Below are 10,040 nucleotides of genomic sequence, written 5' to 3' on the forward strand. Positions count from 1 at the left end.
GTAACCCAATCATAAAAGATCACACATGATATGCACTCACCGATAAGTGGATATTAGCCCAGAAGCTCAGAATACCCAAGATACAATTCAGAAAACACATGAAACTCAAATAGAAGGAAGACCAAAGTGTGGATATTTTGATCCTTCTTAGAAGGGGGAACAAAATACCCATGGAAGGAGTTAAAAAGACAAAGTGTAGAGCAGAGACTGAAGAAATTACCATTCAGAGACTTCCCCAGCTGGAAACTCTTATGGAAGAATAGGAGAAAGGGGATAGGAACTCCACAGGAAGACCAAGAGAGTCAACTAACCTGGATCCCTGGGGCTCTCAGAATCTGAACCACCAACCAAAGAACATACATGGGCTAGACCTAGGCCTCCCCATACATATGTAGCAAATATGCAGCTCTACCTTCATGTGGGTCCCAAACAACTGGAACAGGGGCTATCCCAAAAGTTGTTGCCTGTACGCGTGATATGTTCTACTAGCTGGGCTGCCTTGTCTGGCCTCAGTAGGAGATGGAGCACCTAGCCTTGCAGAGAATTGAAGTGTCAGGGTGGGGGATACCCAGGGAGACACCACCCACTCAGAGGAGAAGAGGAAAGGGGATGGGGAAATACTCCGGGAGGGGTGACTGTGAGGGGCACAGTGAGTGGGATGTAAAGTGAATAAGTAAAAAAAAAAATTTTTTTTTAATGTGCTAGAAGCTTACAGAACACCAAATAGATGATGGGACCAGAAAAAGGAAGTCCCCTCACCACATAATAATCACAACCCTAAATATTCAGGACAAAGAAAACATACTAAAAGCTGCAATGGAAAAGGAGCAAGAAATATATAATGGCACACCTATTAGAATTACACCTAACTTCTCTTTTTTTATTAAATATTTCTTTATTTACATTTCAAATGTTATGCCTTTTCCTAGTTTCCCCTTCGAAAATCCCCTATTCCCCCCCCCCCAACCCATCCACTCCTGCTTCCTGGCCCTGGCATTCCCCTATACTGGGGCATAGAACTTTAATAAGGCCAAGGGCCTCTCCTCCCGTTGATGACCAACTAGGCCATCCTCTGCTACATATGCAGCTAGAGCCACAAATTACTCCGTGTGTTTTCTTCGATTGATGGTTTAGTCCCAGGGAGCTCTAGGGTTACTGGTTAGTTCATATCGTTGTTCCTCCTAGGGGGCTGCAAATCCCTTCAGGTACTTGGGTACTTTCTCTAGCTCCTTCACTGGGGATCCTGTGCTCCATCTAATGGATGACTGTGAGCATCCATTTCTGTATTAGTCAGGCACTGGCAGACCTACACCTAACTTCTTAATGCCAGACGAACCAGCACAGATGTCCTGCAGACTGTAAGAGACCACTGATTCCAGGCCAGACTAAACTCCCAAACTTTTAATCACCTTACATGTAGAAAAGAAGATATTCCACGAAAAAGCCAAATCGAAACAATATCTAGCTATATATCCAGACCTACAGAAGGTACTAGAAGAAAAACTCCAACCCAAGGAGGTTAAGTATATCCATGAAAACACAGGCATTAAATAATCTCAAACCACTAGGAAGGGAAACACACACACACACACACACACTCACACTAACACCACCATCACCAAAATAACAGGAATTAACAATCATTGGTTATCAATATCTCTCAATGTCAATGGACTCAATTCCTCAATAAAAATACACTGACTAAAACAGGATCCAGCTTCCTGCTGCATACATGAAACACATCTCAATATCAAATAGACATCACCTACAAGTTAAGGGTTGGAAAAAGATTGTCCAAGCAAATGGAGGGAAAAAAGAAGCTGGTGTAGCGATTCTAATGTCTAACAAAATAGACTTCCAAACAAAATAATCAAAAGAGATAAGGAAGGAGTTACAGAGACAAAGTTTGGAGCTGAGACAAAAGGATGGTCCATCTAGAGACTGCCATATCCAGGGATCCATCCCATAATTAGCCTCCAAGCGATGACACCATTGCATACACTAGCAAGCCTTTGTTGCAAGGACGGTGATATAGCTGTCCCTTGTGAGACTAGGCCGGGGCCTAGCAAACACAGAAGTGGATGCTCACAGTCAACTATTGGATGGATCACAGGGCCCCCAATGGAGGAGCTAGAGAAAGTATCCAAGGAGCTAAAGAGATCTGCAACCCTATCAGAGGAACAACATTATGAACTAACCAGTACCCCAGAGCTCTTGACTCTAGCTGCATATGTATCAAAAGATGACCTAGTCGGCCATCACTGGAAAGAGAGGCCCATTGGTCAGGCAAACGTTATATGCCCCAGTACAGGGGAATGCCAGGGCCAAAAAATGGGAATGGGTGGGTAGGGGAGTGGGGGGGCTTTTGGGATAGCATTGGAAATGTAATTGAAGAAAATACGTAATAAAAAATATATCAAAAAAAGAGATAAGGAAGGATATTTCATACTCATCAAAGGAAAAAGATGATGTCTACTGTGCCCCAAATGCAAGGGTACCCATATTTTAAAAATAAACATTACTAAATCTTAAATCACACATTGAACCCCATACATTAATAGTGTGATACTTCAACACTCTACTGTCACCAATGGTCATCCATCTAAACAGAAACAGGTGTAGAAATAATGAAACTAACAGAGGTCATGAATCAAATGGACTTAACAGATAGCTACAGAACGTTTCACTCAAACACTAATAAATACACCTTCTTCTCAGTACTTCACAGAACAGTTTCCAAAACTGACTATATACTGGTCATAAAGCAAGTCTCAACAGATACAAGAAAATTGAAATAACTCCACGTCTCTTATCAGACCACCAAGAATTAAAGCTAGACTTCAACAACAGAAAGCCTACAAACTCATGGAAATTGAACACTGAATACTGAATAATAATGTTAATTACAAATTGTTTTTTAAAGATTTATTTATTTATTTATTTTATGTATAGGAGTACACTATTTCTCTCTTTAGTCACACCAGAAGAGGGCATCAGATTCCGTTACAGATGGTTGTGAACCACCATGTGGTTGTTGGGAATTGAACTCAGGACCTCTGGAAAAACAGTCAGTGCTCTTAACCACTAAGTCATCTCTCCAGACTCTACAAATTGTTTTAAAATTATTTTATTTGTTGTTGTATGCATGTGCATGTTGTGGGCACACACCTGCTATGTCATGTATATGAAGTTCAGAGAACAGCTTGAGGGAGCTGATTCTCTTTTATCATGTTCGATCCTGGATCAAACTCAGGTTGTCAGGCTTGACAGCATATCCATTTACAGCAGAGCCATTTCAATAGCCACATCCTCTTATTTTGTTATCTCAGGTATTTTATGCTTAAAATAAAAAGAAAGAATTTTCTTTTTTACTAAGAACATGAAAATTCATGTTCAATCCCCAATACTTTACTGAGGGCATCTTATAAAATGGAAAATGATGAGTTGGTTTCCTATCTAGCACTGAGAGAATTATAAAAAACATTCATATTTTAAATATTTTAAGTTTTGGGTTGCCAGACAGTGGTGGCGCACACCTTTAACCCCAGCATTTGGGAGGCGGAGGCAGGCAGATTTCTGAGTTTGAGGCTAGCCTGGTCTACAGAGTGAGTTCCAGGACAGCTAGGGCTACCTTGCCCACCAAAATACAAAGAAAAAAGTCTTGGGTTAAGTTAAAGCCTGCTAAGTTAAAGTGATATTAGTCACTGTACATTAAGTGGTTATGTATGGTTATAAAAAAATGCTTGAACTAGAAGGAGACTTGGAAATCCAACTTTTAGAAAGTAGAAATTAGATCTATTGAGGTTATTTCAAAGCTACATATAAATAACGTCTGTCTGAATTTTATGAGAAGATCATACTTGTATAATACAGCACTGAAAGAATTCTGAGAAAAGACACAGAGGCCATTTCTATTTAATATATAAATTAAAAAGAAGGGTTAAGGATAACAAAACTTATTTTTTATATTCCGGCGTATGTTGAAATTCATTGTGCTTGCTTCTGTTTAATCAGTTCTTTATTTGAACTGTTTATAAGGTTGTACACAGTCAAACTCACAACATTTTGTCTTCTGTATGTTAGATCTGTGGTTTCAAATGGTTCCCCCTGCCAAAAGACCACTCTTCCTCATCTTATTTATCTGAGTAAGTCCTATTGATCATTACAGTCCAGTTCCAGTATCAGATCAAGTTTTTTCATTTTCATTTTTAAAAAAGTATGTGTGTATATTTCTCTCTGTTTGCATATACCACATGAGTAAGGGTGCAGAAAGAGGGCATTGGTTATGGGTTCCAGCCATGGGTGCTGGGAATTGAATTCAGGTCGTCTAGAAGAGCAGTAAGTGTTCTTAACTGCTGGGCCATTTCTTCAGCCCCAGGCCAAGTTTCTTTATACTTTTCATAGAAGTATGTCCTTTTACTTTAGGGTTTCTATTTTATTTTTAAATTATACATTTGTAATCGAGGTGCTGTATGATTATTGTATGAGGAGAAACAAAGTTCTATTTTGTCAGTCATTTCATCTTCGGTATCTAGCATGGTTGCTGGAACATAGGAGGTACTCAATGACAATTTGTTGACTTAATCAAATAAAGAACAAATACCTATTGTAGCATCTGTAAATTCCAATTCAGCTATAGCAGTTTAGATAATAGATCATAGGTTTTAAATTGTAGGAGGGACCCTTTAATATAATTACTAGTATTTATTGGGAATTTATACATGTAGCAGTTAGCATTTTAAATGTTTTATATGCATCATCTCAGTTATTACTTTAGTCCTATGAAAGAGGCATATCACACGCACAAATATATATGAAATATTTATGTATATGTATGTGTTACATGTTGGGAAACTGGGGTAAATTTTGTTATCAAGAGAAGCTTGTATTAAAATCCAGTCTGATTTCATATTTCATGCTCTTTTTTAAAAATGACTTTTTAAACTTTTTATTTGTGTGTGTGTGTGTGAACTTCACATTATGCACATCAGTCCCACTCATCTTCCCTTCCCTGTGAACCTGCCCTTCACCCTTAAAACTGCCCCCCACAAAGAAAAAAAATCTCATGGCTGCTATAGTGTATCAGTGTACCCCACAGTATTCCTTTTTGTCCATACTTCTTTACTTGCAAATGTTCATTGCAATGAGTTATTGGTCTGGTATTAGGTCTCTGGTTTCTGCTACACTATTAATACTGGAACCTCACTGAGACTCCTCAAATAGCCTGCTGTTGCCCTGTGCCATGGAGATCCTGTAGTTTTGGATCCGTAGAATTGGCCCCTTCATGCACTCCAGCATTGATGGGGTAGATGTTGGGATGGGACAAATTGAAAGTCCTGGATCTGGGCCTGAGAAGTATCAGAGATGGTAATTGCACTTGCTCTCATGCTCTTGTAGCCAGCTCATCTGTAACTGGTGCAACCAGGGCCAGCTCTACCCTGCTGCCCAGGCGAGGTGCAGTGCCTGCTTGCCTGAGTGCTGTAGTCAGTGAAGGATATGGTCAGTTCTTCCATTCTCATAATCCTCGAAACAGTTTTCATCTGCCACAGATGGTGAGGAATGAGGCAGGAGAAGAGAGTGTCTCTCCCTTGTCCCCGTCACCTCCCAACAGACATGAGGCAGAGTTGGCTCTCCTGTGCTTACACCCTTGGGTCTGGCTCATCTGTAACCCCCACATCCAGGGCCAGATCTACTATGCTATCCAGGCAAAGTGCAGGGTCTGCTCTCCTGAGTGCTGCACTAGGTCTGGGGCAGGACTAGCTCTTTTTCTCTCATGACCTCAGTGCCAACTCTCCCACTTGTCCTAGGTGGAAAGGGGCAAGGGTGGGGAACATTGCCACATGACAGATAAGAGGCAGGGCCAGCTCTCCAACACACCCTTGAGTCTGGCTAACCCAGAACTTTCAAAATGTGCAGGGCTCACTCTCCCAAGTACTGTGGCTGGCTATGGGCAGGATCAACTCTCCTGTTCTCATGCCTCTCCCATGATGAGGCCAGTTCTACACAGCCCTCAGACATCGACATGTCCCCAGTAGCATCCCAGATCAGGGACATCTGCCTGGTCTTTGGTGGCAACAGACACCAGCTTCTGCAGAGCCACAGACCCAGACATGGCCCCCAGTGTCAGCACAGGCCAGGACTTCACCATGGTCCCAGGTAGCATCACTGGCTACTCACATCAGGCTGTTTCTCACTATCCTTGAGTCTCCAGTTCTACCTCTCTTCATTGTGCCCACATGCTTCTCTTTCTCTTCCACCACTTGCTTGCTCCTCTTAGTGGTGCCCAGGGTCTGTGAGTGTCTGGGATAATTCCAGGAGTGATCTCAGGAGTGCAATGTTCCACCAGGCAGGGGTACTCTTGAGCATGGTCTGCCCTGCCCCCCAGGCCTAAGGGGTACCAGACTAGTGTTCATCTCCAGCTAGCTCTCTGGACCCCAGTGTACTAGTCTGGTGGTCATTTCAGGCTCGGTCCTCTACAGGCCCATCTGAGTGACCATCTGTCTCAGGCTTATTCTTGCCCAGTTGGGATTCTTCTAGTGTCAGGCTTGCTTATCGTTCTGGGAACCTATACAGGCCTACCTGGCAACCGAGTGGTGATTGTGGGGCAATGAGCTGTGCACAGGCAGTCTGATCCCTGGTCGAGTACAGGCTTCAAATCCCATTGACCCAGTAGGTGACTTCTGCCTGCAAGGGACGGCAGGTGTTCAGCCATGCCCCCTGGGCCCCTGGCTCCTGTCGCAGCTATAGCCTCCCACCCCCCAACCCCCCAAGAGAGGTGTGTGGCTATCAGTCACATAGACTATCTGGACTCCACCCCCACGGTTACCTGCTTATAGCCAGGTATGCTCCTCCCCACAGTTACCTGGCAATAGCATAAAAGGGGCTGTTTGCCCCCTCCCCCCTCTTACTCTCTTACTCTTTCTCCTGCTTCCTGCTTGCTTCTCTCTTACTCTTTTGCTCTTACTCTCTTACTCTTGCCTCTCACTCCCTTGCTCCCCCTCTTTTCGCCTTCCCTTACCCGCCTCTCCACGTGGACATGGCTGGCCTCTACTTCTCTACTCTCTCCCTCTCTCTGCCTTTCTACAATAAACACCTTAAAACCATGGACTGCCTCTTCTCACCGGGATCCACCATGCTGGAGTAATGGAGCAGGTCTTCTTCTAATTAGCCGTGTGTCTAATCTCCCAAGGGAGGCCTCTCTGTGCTCCCAGCTAGGGCTGCCAGCTAAGCTGCCCACCTGAGCAAGACTCTCCTCCACAACAGGACCCAGCTGGAGCTCTCTCCTCCTTGCCCTTTTCCTTTTGGCCCTGGGCCAGAGAGCGCCTGCAGGCCCCCAGTCTATTCTCAGCTCTTCTACAGCATTCAGCAGTGTCTGCAGTGCCCAAGAGCCTGAGAACCTGTCTCCCTGGCTCTGTACAGGCCCAGGGACCCCGAGCCAATTCCGGTAGTTCCGCAGGGACCTCAGACTGTGCTTCCCCACCTCCAGAGCAGGGTCCTGGGGCTTCTCACAGCCCAACGCCCACCCAGTGGCTGCGTGGGGTGTATATAGTCAAACTTCCCATGTCCTGCCTCGACCAACGGTCCAAGCCTAAGCAGATGTGGAATACCACAGGTGGTCATCTCAGGCTCACTTTTTCCCCCAGGACACGTTAGGCTAATAACCATTCAGATGCCCATCGGTTAGAACACTGAGCGTAGACATAGCCTCTCTCCTCTCTGCCACCTACTGACACACATGTGACACAGCAGTCACATCTGCAATGCTTCCAGAGGCAGGGCCTTTTAAATCTCGTCATGCCTTTAATGCTAAGCCATGTAGTCCAATCTTATTTCCAGATGGGAAAATTGAAACATGCAGGAAAATGATTTTGATGTGTTTAAATTTAATTTAGTAGCAAAGCCAGGAGTAGAGTCCAGGTTTCATGATTAATAATTTGCAGCTTTATCTCACCCTGCCACCAACATTAAATTAATTCTAACAATAATGTTTCATACAATAGCTTTTCTAATTTTATCTTCAAAATGGCATCTTTCTCCAAATGAAGATCTAAGTCTTTTTGAGGTAGTTTACTAACTTTCTTAGTTGGAAGCCAAATAAAACAAGATATATTTGCAACATCTGAAGTGACCTCTAAAATCAAAATAAGAACTGTGAAGATGGAGCACATGCCTTTAACCTTAATGCTTGGGAGGCAGACATAGGTAGATCTGTGAGTCCAAGGCCAGTATGGTCTACATAGTCAGTTCCAGGACAGCCAGGGCTGTTACACCATGATACCTTGTCTTGAAAAACCTAGAAAAGGGAAAAAAAACACCAAAAGAACTATGTAGATGTGTGCTTGTATCTAATAAACAACAGTTGTTGTTAAGTAAAATTTGACTGTTTATTGCTATGAAGACTTCACAAGTGTGTTGTTCAATCTTCATGACAAGCCTGAGAGGGATAGCACTGCTAACCTAGAACACTAAGTTGTGTAGTTAGACTCTCCAATCCTGCTCCCCGGTCTCTCTCTCTCTCTCTGTCTCTGTCTCTCTCTCTCTCTCTGTGTGTGTGTGTGTGTGTGTGTGTGTGTGTGTGCTGGGCTCAAATCCAGGGTCGTGTGCTCAGTCACTGGGTTCACTGGGTTGCACTATACTTTGGCTTTAGGGCAGAGATTTTGGAACACAGTGATTAAAGTAATTAATCCTAAATACCACTAGCATGCTCTGACACCTGACTCCAAAATGAGAGGAAGAATAGAAGACAAGATATTTGGGAGTGACATTTAGTGACATTGATTCTGCTATTACAGTGGATAGTGATTTTTCCATTTCAGGTTCTGATGGACAGTAGCAATTTCACTTTATATGTGATTGTTATTTTAATGTGCTACTGGCAGATGGGTGCTTTGGTGCATACCTATAATCTCAGTACTTTAGAGACCGAGGCAGAAGGAGTTCCAGTTTAGTACCTCAGGCTACATAAGGAGGCACATCACAAAACAAAACCTAGAGATGGAGATATGGCTCAGTGAAGGACCTGGTTACCTATAAGAACCCACACTGAGCAACTCACAGCTGCCTGTAACTCCAGTTTCAGAGAACCCAACACCTTATTGTCTCCTCAGGTACCTGGGCATATACGGTGCACATCCAGAAAAACATGTACATGGTTGAACATATAAAAATAAAAACGAATGTCAGTGAAAATGTGGGAGAAAAGGAACTCTCAAATGAGTGTGGATAAGTCTCAAAAAGCTAAAAATAATTTTGATTGTTATTAAGGAAGAAGTAAAAGTGAGCAAAGAATGCATAACCCTTGATTTCAAAGAAATATTTGTAGTTTAGTGAGAATGAGATGTTGGTTTATGATTTCTTGTGACTAGGGGATCATAAGAGAAATAAATTATGTGACACTAAACTAAACCAATCTAAATATTAATCTATGGCCCAGCTATACTACATCCTACTCCACAGATACTTGCTCAGCCATGTTCATTACTGCCCTATTCACAAAAGCGAGGAAATGAAAACAACCTAAATGTCCTTCAACCAATGAATGGATAATGAAAATGTGATACACATACACAATGGAATTTTACTCAATTGTAAAGAAAGATATGAAATCATCAACTCTTCAGGTAAATGGATGGAAATAGAACATATTCTACTCAGTGAAGTGATGCATACTCAGAAAGTCAAACATTGCATGTTCTTTTTTGTGGTCCTGTTTCAAAATCCATAGATGTGAGTATATAACCTGGAGTAACCACAAAAGCCAGGAAAGTAAAAAGGACCAAGCGGTGAGAGAGAAACATTAGAGAGGAGGATAGAAGGGTAAAGTGATATGAAGAGGAAAGGAGGGGGTCTTTAATGGGTGAGAAGGGAGGGAAGGAACTACAGGGGGCGGGACAGATAACACTAATGATGTTTGAAAAGATAAAGTGAATCACATTACCTAGTTTTATCAAAATTAAATAATAACACACATATACAGTTTGAATAACTATATCACTTGAGGGTAATAATGTTCCCTTCAAAGCTATAAATTATTTTTTATA

The 10,040-nt window shown here is 42.6% G+C and overlaps 1 non-coding gene across 1 annotated transcript; it reads right to left on the minus strand.

Moving 5' to 3' along the window:
• Positions 1 to 7,645: 7,645 nt before the first annotated feature.
• Gm22266 lies at positions 7,646 to 7,777 on the minus strand. Its single transcript, XR_003953196.1, has one exon. It is a non-coding gene; the product is annotated as a small nucleolar RNA SNORA17 (small nucleolar RNA).
• Between the last annotated feature and the right edge of the window lie 2,263 nt (positions 7,778 to 10,040).

The sequence above is a fragment of the Mus musculus genome, chromosome X, assembly GCF_000001635.26.
Source record: "Mus musculus strain C57BL/6J chromosome X, GRCm38.p6 C57BL/6J".
NCBI classification, from domain to species: Eukaryota; Metazoa; Chordata; class Mammalia; order Rodentia; family Muridae; genus Mus; species Mus musculus.